Below are 18,206 nucleotides of genomic sequence, written 5' to 3' on the forward strand. Positions count from 1 at the left end.
GGTGGGGTGGGGTGGGCCTCCAGCTTCTGGCTTCCAGCCTGAGCAAGAAGCCACACAGGGTGGGGGCCAGCGTCCAGAGTCACAGGGAAAGCAGCCCGAGCCTGCTCTTTCTCTGGACATTTAAGTAACTGAGCCAACACATTTCCTTTTTGTTTAAGCCAGTTTGAGGTGAGAGCCAAAACATCCTAAGTGATTCATTTAATCTCCATTTTATTTTTAGTAATCCATTAGTTTCTCCTTGGGGATTGTGGGAGTAATTGCAAAGTGAGGCAAAATAATACCGTTAAATTAAACTGGCAGAGTGTGTTGGTGTTGACTGGCATCCTTCTTCACTCCGAACAGTTAGCCGGTAGTGATTTAGTATTCAAAGAGGTGAGAATAAATTGTATCCCTTTCAGATTTTCTCTTTTTTTCCCCCAAAAGGTTTTGCCTTTTATTCAACCCACTTGGACTGTGGATGCTGAGAAGGGGCTTAGACTATTGGCATAAAACCATCCCCTTGTAGAGGTGTACTTTGGCAGTACAGACCTGTTCTTCATGTTTTCTTGAACAATATGTACTCACAATTTTAGTTCCTTATTTGCCTTTGTTCTTAAAATTTTAATATGACTGTTCCAATTATAAAAATAAAATGAAAGTTAATATAAAAAATACCTATGCCGGGGTCTAGCCTCGGCGTGGGTGGGTCAACAATGGCCTTGCCAACGTGTTGATCTGACTGGAAGTGGAGCTCAAAAGTCGGGGGGCTCAGACAGATCCTGGGGCCTCGCCGGGTCAGACTCCTCCATACCTATATGTGCCTTCCTCTATGCCTTCTAGAGAAAGAGAACGTTTACCAGTTTTATTGAACAGTAAAAGACCCAGGTAGTCCTCCCTCACAGCAGTTTCCTTTCTCTTCCTTCAAGGAACCTCTGCTGGTTTTGTTCTTTATTATTTTCATGCGTTTATTTGTGGTTTTATTACATGTGGATTGTATGGCTTTTGTATATTTTTCTAAAAACAGGTGCTTATGTACATCTGTCATTTAAAATCACAACAGAGTTTAGAATAAATTTAGATTGCGAGCCAGTCAGTGGTGTGGTGGTTGAGGTGGCTGGATCCTGCATGGCCAACTGTGCAGTTCAGTCCCAGACCCTGTGGCTTAAAAAACATGGTGGGCATGTGTGCATGAGTGTCCAAAATCCCAAAAGAATTGGAGAAGGGATTGTAGCATGACCATCCTCCATAGGGGATGCTTCCTTACCATCTCTCCCTCACTTCTCCACCCCCCTCTCTCTCCTGTGAGCATACATGCTCTAGCAGATTTAAATAAATAAATAAATAAATTTAGGATTATTGAAAGAAGCTATAACGTTGTTCATGGACACTTGTCAGAAGATGTTAGGCGTCCTAGTAATCAGTAATACAGTCGTCTAAAGTTTGAATGGTTAATGAGTTTGAATCAACATGCAGACAGCTTTTTAGATCTGTCCTGTTTTCTGCATTTTGACAATTAGCCATCAGACAATCAAAATTTACTTTTGTGCTTTCTCATTTTGTCAGTTCGTCCTGTTGCTTACATTTATTGGGTGGGTATAGAAGAGACATCCATGCCTGTGAACTGACGATAAGTACCTTGAAATAGCATCATGGTTATTTAGGAGCCTCCTTAAAAATCTTTTGCTCTACTCTATTTCCTTTGTGACCCACCACTAAGTCTCCAAATTTATTTTGTGTTGTTATTGTCAGAAACATATAAGGCAGTCTTCAAAAAGTTCATGGAAAGTATATATTTTGAAAATAATATGCAGGCCAGCCCCAAGGCTGAATGATTAAAGAATCCCATATGGACTGTGGTTTAGATCTTAAGTTATTGACTTTTGTATTCAAAAACCATTCTTTTATTGCCAGAAGATTCATCCTCTTTTCTCTTGATTGGAATGTTGCCTCACAAAACTGAATAGTCATTTCCATTCAGAAATCATCACTTCCTTTCAGTCTGGGAACCTAATTACCAATAAAGTATCAGAGAAAGATTTATGACAATCAAAAGATAATTTCTTTGTTTTTAATGCTGTCATTAAATATTTAACATTTTTTTAAAAGTAAACTGAAGAGACCTTTTCTCCTAAACTCGTGTATATTGGGTTGTCTATGCATTTTTGCATAGAAAAAAATACGTCGTGACTTTCTAACAACCCAATATTATATCTGTTTTACAGGAAAGAAAATAATAACTTATTTTGAACTTATGTTGAAAGCTAACTTCAGGTTTTTGTGCTTTGTATATGTACAATTTTTGTTGTTAAAAGAATGGGCTCTTTAATTAAATTTAAATGTCAGTATCTGTAACTTTTGTCTTCATTGTTGACCCAGGATCTCAAATTAAAATGTTAGAAGAATTTAACCATCAGTGGAAATAACCCATGTGAGGTTCCTGTGAAAACCAGGTCTTTCTCATTGGTAGGCAGCCTGCTATATTCAAGATAATACTTTGTTTTGGACAGGAGGACAAATAAAGACAGGAGAAATGCAAGATATTTACGTCATTATCCTGTTAATGTTTTATATCCACTTTTCTTGTTTCAAAAACTTTAGTGTTACACTTGGTTTATAAGAGAAGTCTATTGAAAAATTTTTTTGAAAAGTCAATTCACTAACCTGATTATGCTGTTTTAACTTTTTATGCACTGGTATTTTGTTTTTTGTTTGTTTGTTTGTTTTTGTTGTTGTTGTTTTTTTAATGCGTAAAGGTATTTGGGTTGTTTTTATATCTCCAAATGTAATGGTGTCTGGTATCTATTGGGGGGGGGGGGGCCTGTTGGGCTGAGGGAGCTTCTAGACAGTGACTCAGATCTGCAATTAGGTCTTGGTCTCCGCACCCTTGTTGACTTGAAAGCGCTGGCCATAGACCATTTAGTCTGGGACAGCAGTACATGAATCATCTAAATTGGCACAAATTATTTTGAATGCTACTTATCATTTTCTACTCTTTTTTTCTGTGATTGATGGAATTTAAAAAGGATACCTGTTCTTTGAGCCTGAAAGTATAGTAGAGAATAAATATACATTTGTGAAAATACATTTCTTCCCTAGACAGAATGAAAAGCAATGGAATGTTAGACATTTGTAAGCATTTCTGATTTCATAGGTCTGTTTTAGAAGATTCCTCCAGACTTCATACCCTTTTCTTTTTGAGGAAGGTAGGAAGTAAACTGTTACTTATTTTCTAGTTCCTGTTTAGTTTGCAACGCGTACTTTTCAGAATGAGAAATACTTGCAGGGGCCATCTTGCTACCTGGAGCCTTGGCTTATCCACCATAGCATAACTGAGGCAGGAGAGAGTCCTGGACGTTTGTTTTGCTTTCTTCTAACTTGTTCAGTCCATCAGCCTCCCATATTTATAGTGAAATTTGAAATCCATTTCTTCCTTTACCAAAATGATAGAAAGGGAGTAAGTCATTTTTCATATTTACTAAATAAGTTGACAGTGTTTCAATTTATTTTAAAAAGTTTTCTTTCTTTGTTTTAACTTATTTTAGAGCAAAACTTTGAAGTCATATTTATGCTAATATTAAAGATATCAATCCCTTAGAAATAGAAATAAAACACACACTTTTCCTAGATAGAAAGCCCTTTAATAGTTTTGTTTTCTTGTTTTGGTTTGTTTGTTTCATTTTTTTCTTCTTTTGGTTTTCTCTGATGATGTATTAGAGGCCTTTCTTAGCACTTCTTATCTTACTCTGTATGTTCTAAAGACAAAAGAAGCCGATTTGTCCATATAGGAGATAAAAGACTAAACACGTTGCTGATTTGTAATGTGATTTGACTTTAATATGTGGATGAATCTTTATTTTCATGTTGGAATGTATGAGTTGGCATCTCAGGAATGTACTGTGGCAGTAAGAAGAAAGCTATAGCTCTGTACCTTTGTGCATTGTAGGAATAACTTGTTTTGTGTCCGGGGGTATTTGTGCATGTGTGGGGTATTTGTGCATGTGTGTTAAGTTGTCTTTGTTAGTGTAGGGTATTACTTTTGGTTAGACCATGTTCATTTTAGAGTTGCTGAGAATCATATATTCAGATTATAAAATTGTTCTGAACATATCTGTGGAATTAAATGGAAAGATTATAGAGTGAATTCCTAAGAAACTATTGGGTCATTGGAAAAGTCATGGCATGTTTTTGCATAGAATAACACAGAAAAATGTGGCATGACTTTTTTGATGACCCAGTAATTGGTGATCTATTTCTTGCCAATGAATATCCTTGATAAAAATTTCTTATTATATAGGTAGTGAAAATCTTTTTACTAATATAAATTGTAATGATTTTCATATTAGGGATATAGTCTGTGTTCATGAAGAGTGCCTGTTCATTGATATCCATGACCCTGTTTATCATTAGGACTTGTTTAGTACCCAATTAACCTTTCACTTACTCTGTTTTTGTGATTAGGAATCAAAAGACTGTGCTTCAGTACCAAAACCAAATAATCTGACCTTGATTCTCTTCGTTTGCATATTGTAATAATTGGGTTATTAGCCAACACCTAAATGGGGAGGGCGTGTGTGGAAATTCATCTTTAGTGGGAATTTAACATGACTGTATAGCTTCTAAACTATATGTACTTTCAGTACAGTATTTCTTCCTTGGCAGTGATTCTTGTTAGTGGGTGCAGTGATTCTAAGACCTCAGTCAAGAATTCCAAAGTTCTCAGTGGGTAGGAAACTATCTAAAGAAGTTTCATGCTTGGTTATATCTTATCCCCTCCAGAAACAGATGCCTCTCAATTTTCTGAATGAATGCTAATCCCTGATGAAAGCCTCCCACTCTCATTTTAATTTTTAAAAATTTCTCAAGCCAATTAAGTAGAATCAGCCTGGTCTATGGAGTTAGTTACCCCTTCTGTATTCTGGAAAGCTCTGCTAAACAGAGTATGTACAGATAGACCATCTGCCTCTATTTCTGCTGGAGTATTTGGCCCTATCCCTAAAATGTGATGATAGCCCCATTGTTTTACTACACGGCGGCCTCAGTTTCAAGATGGAGAAACCAGTGTACATCCATCCACTCTGCACGTGTAGAATCTTTTGGCTGCAAAGATTTAGGCCAAGGTCCAGCATTCATTGTTACTGTAATTCAGTCCTTTAATTGTATTTTGATGATTATTTGGAATAACACCCATTCAGACGTATTTGTTCGAAGCATCTAGAAAATCTCATTTAATACACTTTTCGCAGCAAATTTTAAAAATAATGTTTACAAAAATACTTGGGGAAATATAGGAGATAAGAGACAAAGACAAAAATGAGAAACATCCATAATTTTGTCACCCAAAAGTGGCCATTATTAACTTTGGCAGATAATGTGTTCTCACAGTACACACCACTAAAAGCAGCGCGTGGGGTGGGCGAGGGGGGATCCTAAATGCCAGTTTTTAATAAGAGACTGGCTAGAGGCAATGATAGCCAGATACTTTTAAATACCTATATATGATATACTTTAACATTAATAGCTTCTAAATTGCAAACATGTATATTTACTGGTATAACCATTTCTCTCTCTCTCTCTTCTTCAAAATTTCACTTGATCATGGCTATTTAGTATAGATACTATTTTTCACTGTGACTTGGCCATTCCTCCTGTCCATGGGTGTAGTCTATTTTTTAAATTACTATTATTATTTTATACATTCAACCACTATACATCATTTAGCTTGTAAAGACAATTTACCGAACATGAAATACACCTCAGACCAGTCCAGTTAGAATGCTATACACGTTATCATCAACAGGGAATAAACCATTTCTCTGCTTGTGTGACTATTCATCACAAGATAAAGGAAGGAAGGAGAAGCTGGGCTCTGGCCCATTGTGGCTGTTGTTTCCATTGGCATTTTAGGGAGAGATTTTCTTGTGCAAGCATGTTTCTTTATGTCAGTATGAATTTTGTTTTTGTTCTTTAAATAAAGGGATCATGTGAAATAAGATAGAAACAGGCACATAACATGCTTTTAAGTGTCCCCTGCTCCCTTGAAGGAAAGACAGGAGAGAAAAGTCAAGTCGCCAGAGGCTCCACGTTTATAAATGGATTAGGTGAATGTCAGTGTCCCGCTCCTGGATTTTCTTCACATTTTATTTTTATTTATTTTAATTTTTTGCTGGAGAGTGCATGTACTTTCGAGAGAGAGACAGAGAAGGAAAGTGAGAAAGCATCCCCTCATGGGAGTTGGCCACCCTCAATCCCTTCTCCGTTTCTCCTTTAGGGATCATGGGCATGCTTACACACACACCTGGTGTATTTCTCAAGCCATCAGGTCCAGGACTCAACCTCTCAGTCAGCCATTTGGGTTCCAGCTGCCTTAACCAGCTGACCCTGGTTCAGAATTTTAGATTTTTTTTCTCTCTTTCTTTAAGAGAGATTTTTGCTATAGGGTATGTGTACTCACTGGAGAGACAGAGAGACAGAAAGTGAGACACCTCCGGGGGGGTGGGGGTTTGGGATGGCCATGCCATAGTCCCTTCTCCTCTTGAGATTTTGGACATGCACGCACATGCACCCTGTGTGAGTTTTAAGCCACTAGGTCTGACACTTGAATCACGGTTGAATATATGGGAGTCCAGCAATGTAACCATTATACTATCTGCTGGTCCCAGAAACAATTTTTAATATAGTATATCTGTTCTTACCACTTTCTATTTGATAGACTTTTTCTCTTTGCTCTCTCCCCATCCTATAGCAGCTTCGCAACTTAACAATGCCACATTGCATAACTTGTGGAATTCTGTACTAACTCAGATCTCTCTGATTATTTCCCTATCATTCTGTCAATGCTTCAGTTTATAATAACTTAGGTTATCATATGTTTTCAAATCATCACACTTCAAAGGTTCATGTGAGCAACAGACATCTTCCTCATTTGAAAATATTTGTCCTTCATAGTGTTTTGATAGTTTCTAAACATTTATTTGCTGACCTCCTTCTCTGTTGCCCAAAATAACTTAGTGTGCCACAACCCTGGTGACTTCAGTGGACTTCTTTTATGTGTCTGTGCTTAACAGAAGTGTGCTGCATGAGCGATGATGCCCTTCGACCATTTGGCCAGTAATGATCCCCCAGTTTCTTGTCCTGAAACCATTGTGGTATAAACAGAGCAAATGATGAGAGCCTTGTCCTCCGTCCTCTTCCAAGTAAAGAGTGTGTAAAGGTTCTTTTACAGAAGACTGCATTTTGTGGTATCACTCAGTTTTGGAGCTGTGTCCATTTAGATTTTTGCCTGGAATTCCTCAGGAAACTCCACCCCTGGAAGAAAAAAAAGAATGTGTTTCAGCAGTTGTTAATGCTAGCAAGAACATAGCGCTGAGCTTGAAGATTCTTTGGTTATATAACAGCACTTTGTAGGATTTCACTTTTGTGATTGCAATCCCTTCCATTGAGAGACTATTTAAATTATACTAGGTAAATAGGACTGAATCTTACATTATTTTATAAATTTGTATCATTGGAAAATGCTAAAATTTTGATTTACTGGTGGCATCATGTTTATAGCTCTTAACATCAGATTGATACTTTATCATTGAAGTGATTGAAGAAAGCAAAATTTTAGTTTTGAAAATATTATCATTAGTAAGTAATGACTGTTATCTTTCCTACCCTATTTTTCCTTATGGGCTTCATGGGACATTGGATTTTACGTGGTAATGACGTTCTGTAATTCTGAACTTTTGTCTTTTAATCTACAGTGTTGAGAGTCTGTGTTTGGTTTTCTTGTACAGCTTTCACCAGATTTATTTCACTTAACTATTCTCATCAGTGACATAAATAAAAGACCCTTCTGTTTATTTGCCACTTGAGCTCTTAACAAATTGCAACATGATCTCTCTATCAGTGGGTTACTGATTCTATTAAGTTTTCTACTCCTACATGAAGACAGATTGAAAGGGTTTCTTTCCAATGAGATTCCAGTATAATCTCTTTTCATAGGATTTAGATAAGGTGTTTTCAATTGATCTCCCAGTCCTCATTCTCATTGCTAAATAGGCTGTCTTTGTCTTTTTTTGATGAGACAGAAGTTTGACCCTAAAAGTGGAGGTTGGGCATAAAATCAAGTTCAGGCAGAGTGAAGTGGTGTGAAAGTGAAGGGAGAGTAGCAGAGAACAAAGGAGTTGAGGTGTAGTCTAAAAAGTAAAACCTGTAACTGCTCCTTTAGCTGCTTCTGTGCTGCTCTGAATCACACCAGGTAACTACCATTTTCTGATCAAGGTTTAAGGATCATTTTGAACAGTAGTTAACATGTCAGTATTTATGTTTTTTTTTTTTTCCCCATAATAGACTTGCTTAATAAAACTTGTTTTGAGAGAGCTTTTGTTTTTGTTGGTTTCTTTTAGAGAATTTTTCCTATAGTGTGTTCGTGCTCACTGGAGAGACAGAGAGAGACCGAGAGACAGAAAATGAGAAATCACCTCCCCCTCACCCCGACCCTGGGAGTGGATGGCCACTCTGTCGTCTCTACTCCACTGGTATTTTGGACACACATGTACATGCACCTGGCCTGAGTTTTAAGCCTCCAGGTCCAGGACTCGAACCACAGTTGACCATGTAGAAGTCCAGTGCCTTAATCACTATGCCACCTTCTGGCTTCTTAATAGAAATTTTGACCAACTGCTGACCCATTAACTATGGAGAGTGGGAAGAAGAGAAAAGATGCCTGTCTCCTTAAAATAGCGTTTCTCATTTTCTCCCAGGAGAAGCCCTCCTTCATTAATTCTGAGAGGAGACCGTGAAATAAGTTGAGCACTTTTTTTTTTTTAAATTGAATATCGTTCCTTGCTGTTACATACTAGGATCTCTCTTCTCTAGAGGAATGAGAAGTTATTTTCTCTTCAGATTTCAAGATGAGAATTGAAGAGTTGCCTAGATCCCCAGGGGAATTATTTCCAACTCTTCTTACATTTTTGTGGTGCTCCATAAATTGGTTGAATTAAAATTTTGTTCTGAGATTTTGCCATATCCTTTGAAATTCTTGCAGTTCTCCAGAGATGGTATCAAACCACTGCTTGGAATAATTGCTTTGGGAATAACCCACTGCTGAGTAGGGACATCAGCCTTTGCATGGAAGGCAGTCGAATCTGTGAAGTACAGCAGGAGAAACTCTGGGTGCTTCTCTTCTGCCTTCTCCAGGTTTTATTCCTGACTGCTCCTTATTGCCAGGACTCTAAGCTTCCTTCTCTGCTCACTTCCCTTTGTAATGTGATAATTGGGGCAAGGTCATAATACTTGTTGGAGTATGTAGCTGCGTTTTCTGGTATTCCTGGAAACAAACAGGCAAAGCAGGCCCATCTCTGTTATTTTCAATGGTTGACGATCTCAAAAAAAGAAAAAGAGGCCCAGCCACTGTAGTTTGCATTGCTAAGATGCTGTGCTCCACAGACTGGGGCCACATGGGAGGCCTGGGCTTGATTTCCTCGTCCAACTCAAGATCTAGGTACAGTGGTGTGCATGTGTCTGTGATCCTAGCAACTCGGGGAGGCCGAGGCAGGAGGATCCCAAGCTTGAGGCTGGCCCAGGCAACATAGGGAGACACTGTTTAAAAAAAAGAGTTGGGTGGGGCCAGCAGGTGACATGGTGTTTAGGGGTGCTGGACTCCCACATTGTTTACCACGGTTTGAGTCCTAGTGGCTTGCTTTCTCACTTTCCCCTCTCTGGCTCTGTCCCTCTCTGGTCAAATTAAATAAATGAATAAATAAATATTTTTTTTTAAAAAGAGCTAAATAAAATAATATATAAATAAAAGTTTGGTATGGTGGAGCATGTCTGTGAGTCTCAGCTGACAGGCTGAGGCAGGAGTACAGTGAGAGTAAGACCATCTTTAAAAATGGAAACAAAAACCTTTTTGAAAGCAAAGAAGTCTGGTTTCTTAAGTATTTGTGGTTCTTTTTAGGCTCTTTTTTTCAGTCACATTTGTTGAATGTCGTCCCTCAGTAACTGTAGTCATGCAGTGTTGCTTTCAAACCTGGGAGAACATGTTATCAGCAGAAGAGATAAGAACATTTAGATTTTGTCAGTGTTTCCTCCAAGAGCAGAGGGCTACATTGTTTTTCCTGTGATTTTTATGGGTCCTTGGTCTGTTTGGAGAACACCAGAGGCTGCTCTCTGCAGTCCTTCCTGCCCCTCATCCTGTGTTCTCAGATGAGGTAGTGAGTATACAAAGCTATAGAATGTCATAGAAGGGAGAGGGCCTTGTCCTTACCATTCCGGCCTGAGTGACCTAGTGTAAGTTTCCTCTGTTCATCTCATCACCTCCATCAGAGAACTGGTTGCTTTTGACAATACAAGGGACTTCAAAGAGTTTTGAGAAAACTGAATTTAAAATATAAGTTTAATTTCGATGTGCAAATTTTTTGAAATCTTCTTATAGTTTCTTCATAATATGCATTTTCCTGTGGCCAGCAGATGGTGTAGTGGTTACATTGTTGAACTCCCACATGGCCAACTGCAGTTTGAGTCCCAAACTGGTGGCTTAAAATATACTCTGGGTGTGTGTGTGTGTGTATGCCCAAGATCCTGGGAGGAGAGAGGAGGAGAAAGGATTGCAGCATGGCCATCCCCCCCTGGGGGGTGATTTCTTACTTTCCCTCTCATTGTCTCTATCTCTTTCTCCCTGGCAGGATGTTTTTTGATTAGACCAGCATCTTCATACTTGGACCTTTGGCCAAGGGAAAAAAACGATTTGCACATTAAATAAATATGTCATATGTTGCATTAAAATGAATTGTTTGTAGTTCATAATATTTACTGATAGAAGAGTTACTGCCTTTTATATGTGGCAGTAGTTTTCTATTGGCAGTGACCACAAAGTTCTTGGCCGCAGAAAAATAACTGGCTTTTGTACTATTTCAGAGAGTCCCAACCTCTTACTCAGTGAGACGACTGTTTCTCTGGCAGCTGGAGTTTTGCCTTTGTTGTGCTTTTATATGCGTCTTTAAAAATGGAAACAAAAACCTTTTTGAAAGCAAAGAAGTCTGGTTTCTTAAGTATTTGTGGTTCTTTTTAGGCTCTTTTTTTCAGTCACATTTGTTGAATGTCGTCCCTCAGTAACTGTAGTCATGCAGTGTTGCTTTCAAACCTGGGAGAACATGTTATCAGCAGAAGAGATAAGAACATTTAGATTTTGTCAGTGTTTCCTCCAAGAGCAGAGGGCTACATTGTTTTTCCTGTGATTTTTATGGGTCCTTGGTCTGTTTGGAGAACACCAGAGGCTGCTCTCTGCAGTCCTTCCTGCCCCTCATCCTGTGTTCTCAGATGAGGTAGTGAGTATACAAAGCTATAGAATGTCATAGAAGGGAGAGGGCCTTGTCCTTACCATTCCGGCCTGAGTGACCTAGTGTAAGTTTCCTCTGTTCATCTCATCACCTCCATCAGAGAACTGGTTGCTTTTGACAATACAAGGGACTTCAAAGAGTTTTGAGAAAACTGAATTTAAAATATAAGTTTAATTTCGATGTGCAAATTTTTTGAAATCTTCTTATAGTTTCTTCATAATATGCATTTTCCTGTGGCCAGCAGATGGTGTAGTGGTTACATTGTTGAACTCCCACATGGCCAACTGCAGTTTGAGTCCCAAACTGGTGGCTTAAAATATACTCTGGGTGTGTGTGTGTGTGTATGCCCAAGATCCTGGGAGGAGAGAGGAGGAGAAAGGATTGCAGCATGGCCATCCCCCCTTGGGGGGTGATTTCTTACTTTCCCTCTCATTGTCTCTATCTCTTTCTCCCTGGCAGGATGTTTTTTGATTAGACCAGCATCTTCATACTTGGACCTTTGGCCAAGGGAAAAAAACGATTTGCACATTAAATAAATATGTCATATGTTGCATTAAAATGAATTGTTTGTAGTTCATAATATTTACTGATAGAAGAGTTACTGCCTTTTATATGTGGCAGTAGTTTTCTATTGGCAGTGACCACAAAGTTCTTGGCCGCAGAAAAATAACTGGCTTTTGTACTATTTCAGAGAGTCCCAACCTCTTACTCAGTGAGACGACTGTTTCTCTGGCAGCTGGAGTTTTGCCTTTGTTGTGCTTTTATATGGAATTCTGGTTTTTGTTTGGTGACTTAACTCTTTGCCCTCAGTCTTTTCCGCCTGTATGTAATGATTTGAAAGACATTCCTTAGGAGAAATATGTGACTTGCACCCAGGAAATACACAGGGAGAGGTAGGAGGGAGAAAAGGGCATTATCTTCCATTTCCTCCCAGTGATGAAGTAATCAAATGTAATACTGTAGCTAAAAAGCAGAACTGTCGCTGTCTGTAGGAAGTCAGCACCACCAGTGAGTGAGGGAGTGGATGCTGCGTCTGAATGAGCTCCTCGTTCGGTGGCCAGTGCCATCCGCCTGCTGGAAGCAGGGCTTCTGCATTGACAGCTCATCGGAAATGCTTTCTTGCATTTCGTAGTAAACCTGTGTTGATTTTAATGGGGAGCTCTAAAAATACCATATCACAGGCTGTGACATTTGTTGTAGCTGGCCAATAGTTCACATTGACAAGCCTCTTGGAATTGTTTCAGAGCCCTAATCGCTTGCTGTCAGCAGCTTGTTCCGCTCAGGGGAAGAGATGGGCTGATTATTTCATGAATTGTAAGCCTGCCTGATTAGGGCCCTCGCTGATTCCCCGGTATCTGTTCTTTCCTTTCCAATATAGATGGAAATCAGGAAAGAGCTGTGAAAGGCTGCGATAAAACTGATGCATAGAATTTTATTTTCAGGAATTTGGATTTTTAAAAAGCACAAGTGTTATACCTAGAGCTAACCAAAACAGATTATGCCAGTTATCTTACAAGTGATGCCTTTGCCAAATGAGGAAAGAAGTATACCGTAGCAAGGGAAATACTTGATTTCCTCTGACAAAAATAGTCCAACTCTTGTTAAGATAGAATTATCCTCCTTCAGAAGAGAGATGTTATTTATGCATTGAATCAGTTGCAATTAGGATGAAATCTTTAGTATTCAAAAATACTCAAATATAGAGACCAAAGTCTTAGTTGTAACATAGCAATTAGAACTTGTTCATGCCACATTGAAGATAATTTTTTTTTCTTTTTTTGGAGAGATTTTTGCTATAGGGCGTGTGTGCTCGCCAGAAAGGCAGAGACAGAGAGAAGAGACAGAAAGCGAGAAATCATCCCCCAGGGGGGAATGGCCACGCCATAATCCCTTCTCCTCCATTCTCCTCTCAGGATCTTGGGCATGCATGCACATGTGCCTGGCATGAGTTTAAGCCACCGGGTTCAGGACATAAACCGTGGCCGACTACATGGGAGTCCAGCGACATAGCCATTACACTAACTGCTGGTCCATTCTAAATTTTTTTGTGTTTGTTTTGTGCATTGGGGAAGAATAATGTGCTAATTCATATGAAGTGAATTAATTCCTTTATTTGGATCACTTATTAAATGTTACTTTCTGCCTATAGGTCAGTGTTTTAGTCTGCTTCTCTGTTCCAAACAACTGAATATCACAGACTCGGAAATTCATAAGGAATAGCGGTTTATTTTGCTCATGATTTTAGAGTTTCAAGGTTGAAAGGCTGCATGTGGCGAGGGCCTTCTTGTTAGTGAGGAGTCTCCAGAGTCCCGAGGCGGTGCAGGACACTGCAGGACAGGACTGAGAGTAGGGTGTGTCCATGTCCATGTCTCGCTCTAGTCTCTCTCCCCCCTTACAAACCTACCAGTAATCAATCACGGGGACCCCACTGTAATGACCTGATTATCTCCCAAAGGTTCCACTGTCATAATTACATCTCAACCAAATTTCAACACATGGAATTTTTTCTGGGGGGGAGCTGAGTGGGACACAGTCGAACCATAGCAGTGAGTAAATTAACATAGCATGATTCATATTTATAATGTTTGACTAGTGTTAGGATTCTAGTATTTATTAAGCCTAGTGTGTCTCCATTTTAAGGACAAGTAAGTAAAGGCCTAAATGCATAATTTTTTGTTAAAAGTTATAATCAAATCATTTCAAGAGCAGAAAGCAGACGGGCCCGTGCCTATTTCTTTCTATAAAAGTTCATTGTTTTTGACCCAGTTCACACAGTATTCCAAAGACAAGATCTAGTATTTAGCCAGATACCTTCTCATTTATGGCAAGTACTCGAGCTTTGCATGGTGATAACTCAGAGCTCCCTCTTCAGCATGTTTCCTGCAGACTAACAGGTGAAAACACACCTCAGGATGTAGTAGTTGGTTAGTGGGAGGGTAAGGGAAAGGAAGGAATCAGAGTCAGCCACTGTCAACCTCTTGGATCCGGCCTGGCTGGAGAATCAACCTGCTTCCCAGTCACGGCCCCAACACTTTCATTTCTTTTCTTCTCCATCCAGGAGCTCTGTACTGAGATCCTTTATGAAGTTCAGCTCCTTTCCATAGTTACCCTAATCGCCCGGTCTGTGCTGGTCCTTCTCCCCTTCTCTGGGGTCTAGTCATGTTATTCTGCTCTTTCCTCCCTCCTCATATCTGTGCCTGTGAAGGGTTTTTTGCTCTCTCTTCTCTCCAGCACACATTCTCCAGCATCCCCCTCTCCCCCATTTTTCCTGTTTTCTCTCTTCTTGCTCCCAATGTGAGAAGAACAAAAACAAGGGATGGTGGTGGCGGGGGAGAATTATGCCATAACTCTCTTATATCTTATTCTTTGTTTAAAATTTATTTTAAAGTATTATTTTTAAAGTTTATTTATTTATTTTTCCTATGAAAGAGAGGGCAACAGGAGGGCGAGAGAGGGTCTTCACACTGCAAGCCCCCCTCCACCAGCCTAGCTTACAGGCACACTGCACATGCACGCCCCAGGTGGCCACGGGGGCCCAGGTGCGTTACTGCCTGACCACAAAAGCTTCTCTTGTATTCTTTCTTTCTTTTTTCTTTTTCTTTTTCTTTCTTTTCTTTTTCTTTTTTTCTTTCTTTCTTTTTTTTTTTTTTTTTTACATTTTAGATATAATATACATCCAATAAAATCTTCAATGCTCTTAAAATTCAGGTTGTTTCCAGTTATTGACTGTTCAGAATAAGATTGCTGTAGACATTCTTATATAAATCATTTTGTGGACATATATTTTCATTTCTCTTGGGCAGTACCCAGAATGAAACTGCCATGTTGTGGGGTAGATATGTATTTTACTTATAAGAAACTGCCAAATTGTTTTTTTCCAAAGTGGTTGTGCCATTTTATAGTTGGACTGGAATTCACAAGTATTTCAGATGCTCCCATTTTGTACCATCATTTTATGTTCTCAGTTTTGGTTTTGTTGGAAGCTATTGTGGTAGGTGTTAAATATAGTCTTGTGGTTTTAATTCAGTTTTTCCTGATGACTAATAATTTTGAACATTTTTTTCATGTGCTTTTTAGCCATCTATATGGCCAATACCTTTTTTTAAAATGTGGGTTTCTTTCTTTCTTTTTTTTTTTTTTTTAAAGTTTGAACTGTTTTTCTAAGTTGTTATTGTTACTGTCTTATATTTGATCTCCTATATATATTCTGGGTATGAGTCCTTGCTCAAACATGTCTATCATAAATATTTTTCCTGGTCTGTAACTTGCCTATTCTTTTTTAATCGTGTTTTTTGATAAAGACAAAGTTTAATTGTAAGTCCAACTGCTCAGTTTTTTTTTTTTTTTTTCATAGTTAGTACTTTACTGTGTTATCTAAGAAATGTTTGTTCGTTCAATATTGGGAAGCTATTTTCCCACATGTACTTCAAGAACCTTTAGGGTTTTGTCTTTTACATTTAGGTTGACGACTCATCTCTGATTTTTTTTGTGTGTGTGAAATGAGATAACATTCGAGGTTTACTTTTGCGTTCTTCGTATGTGTAATCTACGGTAGTACCATTTGTTGGAAAGGCTTTTCCCTTTGAACTGAGTTGGTGTCCTGGTTAAAAATTAATTGACCATATGTGTGAGTCTTCTGTTCTACTGCTCTACTTGTCTGTTCTCATGCCAATTATACCCTGTCTTGAGTACTATCGCTTCTTTTTAAAGGAAGTGAGTCACCATGTCCCCCTCCTCCTGCCTCAGCCTCAGCCGGGGCTGCGGGCACATGCCACCATACTCAGCTCTTGCATTTGGATGGCGTCTCCCTACATTGCTCAGGCCAGCTTCGAGCTTGTGATTCTTCTGCTTCAGTCTCCCCTAGTTGCTAGGATTACAGGTGCACAAGGCTGTGGCCACTTTTTTCTCTTCCCCCATTGAGCACTTTTTTTTTTTTTTCTGGAGGTTTTTGCCATAGGGCGCGTGCGCTTGCCCAAAAAACAGAGAAATAGAAAGGCCCCTTTTTTCTCTTCCCCCATTGAGCACTTTTTTTTTTTTTTTCTGGAGGTTTTTGCCATAGGGCGCGTGCGCTTGCCCAAAAAACAGAGAAATAGAAAACAAGAAATCACCCCACCAGGGGGGGTGGCCATGCCGCCGCAATCCCTTCTCCTCCATTCTCTTCTCGAGATCTTGGGCACGCACGCACACGCAGCCAGCATGAGTTTAAGCCACCGGGTCTGGGACTCAAACTGTGGTCAACTACATGGGAGTCCAGCAACTTAGTCATTATGCTAACTGCTGGTCCCCATTGAATACATTTTTATTGAGTACCTACTATGTACACCAGATACTGATCCTAGTGCTGGTACTACAGAAGGACCAAACAGACCCAAATCTCTCCCCTTTTCAGAGCTCCTAGAGTTTCTTTTCGAGGGAAATTAAGATAGGAAAATTAATCTGGGTTGCAGCAGATGGCAGAGGTGAAGGCAGTGGGGTCCCATATGGACCAACTGCATGGTTTGAGTCCTGGACCCCCAGTGGCTTTGAAAACACATCCGATGAGTGTGCATGCATATCTTAAATCCCTAGAATGGAGGAGAAGGGATTGTAGCATGAATTCCCCCCAGGGGTTCTTTTTTACTTTCGATCTCTTTCTCTGTCTTTGTTTCTAGAGACACACTCACTTTGTAGCAAAAATTCAAACAAACCAAAACAACAAAAACCTAAATTGTGGTGAAAATGGTCTATTTATGACCAAAGAAAAGGTATTCTGAAGAGTAGCGCAAGGGATTATCTGTGTTTAAGAGGAAGGAAGAATGAAATTCTTAAGGGGAGTCACCCAAAAAGACAGAGGCCCTGCTGAGCTCCCCAGCTACGCTTGACAAAGCAAGGGCCCACTGTCTTTCCCTTTAATTGTCTTAGGGCAGAGAGGCCAAGGCACAGGGCTCCCTGAGGGAACACATAAGGGCACTTTCAAAGTCTGTCCCCAAGCCTGTGGCATTTCCAACCACAGACTCCAGCAAAGCTTCCAGTGCAGATTTGTCTCAAAAATATCAAGACAATAAACTCTCAAATATGAAATTCATTGAGGAAAATAACTTGCAGGTAATAAAAAATAAAGAACTCTGGGGACCAGCAGATGGCATAATGGTTACATTACTGGAGTCTACAGCGGTTCAAATCCCAGACTCAGCAGCTTAATAAAACTCATGCCAGATATGTGTGCATGCATTCCCAAGATCTTGAGAGAAGAATGGAGGAGGAGAATTGTGGCATGGCCATCTCCCCTGGGGGGATTTCTTGTCTTTCTGTCTCTTTGGCAAGCTTACATATCCTAAAGCAAAAATCTCTCAAAAAATAAAATAAAAAAAGAACTCTGAAACTAAAATTTAAATGTTTGTAGCTGAATAGTTTAAGCTATTAAAATAACACACAAAGATTTCTGCTTAGGAAAACAATCTTTCACCCCCAAATCATAAAATGGAAAACTCAGAAATTATTTAGTTTGAGTGAATAAACTCATGGAAACTTTTGGGTTTTGTTTGTCTGTGTCTGGTATTTCATAACTAGATAGATTTTTTGAAAATTAATTTAATGATGAAATAAAATTAGGATATAGTACTTTTCCAGATTGACTTTTCGTTGTAACCGTCATTTGTTGAAACCCTGTAGCACAGTGTTTATGTGGCTTGGAAAGCTGGATCCCATATGGCCAACTGCAACTTGAATCTACCTCTGTCACTTGAAAAACATGCCACGGTCATGTGTGTGTATGTGCCCCAAATCCTACTGTGATGGAGAAATAGAGGAAAAAGGACAAAATGAAAGAAATGCCACTTGGAGAGTTTCTTCCCTCACTAGATGGTTCTCTGTCATCTTACTGACCTCAGAGCTCCTGACTTTCCTCGGTTTCCACTTCCTGCT

General features: G+C 39.3%; 1 protein-coding gene across 7 annotated transcripts in view; it reads left to right on the forward strand.

Annotated features, from left to right (window-relative positions):
• Positions 1–18,206, forward strand: part of SIPA1L1 (signal induced proliferation associated 1 like 1) — a 413,451-nt gene that overhangs the window by 200,382 nt on the left and 194,863 nt on the right. The gene's annotated exons all lie outside the window — the stretch shown is intronic.

Source organism: Tupaia chinensis, unplaced genomic scaffold, assembly GCF_000334495.1.
Source record: "Tupaia chinensis unplaced genomic scaffold, TupChi_1.0 Scaffold145367_1, whole genome shotgun sequence".
NCBI lineage: Eukaryota > Metazoa > Chordata > Mammalia > Scandentia > Tupaiidae > Tupaia > Tupaia belangeri.